The sequence below is a fragment of the Mytilus galloprovincialis genome, chromosome 3 (assembly GCF_965363235.1).
Source record: "Mytilus galloprovincialis chromosome 3, xbMytGall1.hap1.1, whole genome shotgun sequence".
Taxonomy (NCBI): domain Eukaryota; kingdom Metazoa; phylum Mollusca; class Bivalvia; order Mytilida; family Mytilidae; genus Mytilus; species Mytilus galloprovincialis.
The window spans coordinates 45,847,631-45,848,662 of record NC_134840.1 but is presented as its reverse complement, the minus strand read 5'-3'; positions in this window follow the sequence as shown (position 1 = coordinate 45,848,662).

Below are 1,032 nucleotides of genomic sequence, written 5' to 3'. Positions count from 1 at the left end.
CTCTTTGTTTTTTTCCTTGCTCTCTCTCTTATAAAGACATCATTTGAAGTCATTTGTCGACAAATTGTTGAATGATCTATTGAAAACTTTTACATATTGAATTGTGAAAAAAAATCTGCTTTCTATGAATTAATCAAGATGTTGGGGGAACGACAACATCAAATTAAATCCAAAAAGATAAAAAAGAAATATGTAAATGTTACCTTTATTAATCCCAGGTTTAGGACACAATAGATATAAAGATATGAAGATGTGGTATAATAACCAATCAGAGACCAAATTATATAGAAATTAACAACTATATGCCATGGTACAACCGTTCAACAATTCGCACAGTCAGCTATAAAAGGTCCTGAAATAACAATGGTAAAACAGTGCAAACGAGAAAACTTACGGCCTGAGACTACTAACATTTGTAATCTAAGCAAACCGGTTTTTTTTTCTGTGCGAAATATTTTTATATGTTAAATTCTTTCAAACTGAATATTACCTTAGCTATATTTGGCAAAATTTTTAGGAATTTTTGGTCCTCAATATCAACTCCATACTTTATTTGACACTTTTTTTTATTTAATTTTTTTTTATCTGTGTTTAATTCTAGCGTCACTGGTGAGTCTTTTGTAGCGAAACCCGGGTCTGGTCAAAATTCAAAATTCCAATCCTGGTATCTATGATGAGTTTATTTGCAGCTTTTCTAATGATGTGCTGTAAGACCGAAGTACATTGTTTGTATTGTATACCAAAGCTTCACAAATTTCCGTACGCACAACGGTACATTGCCAGCTCATTTGGATGTTCTGCAGAGGAATTGTACATGATTGACAAAAATGTTGTTTGCAATAAATGAAGGTATTCATAAATAACTGTTCACTCGCATAGGGTACTGACCATATGTTGATTCTTAAAAAGCTATTATCTTGGATAATTTCATAGCTCAATCTTTCTCGGAAATTGATTCTATCAAAACTTTTGATTTTCCAATCTTTTATACAACCATTACCAATGTGAAATTTTGTTAGTGGTGAACAAAAA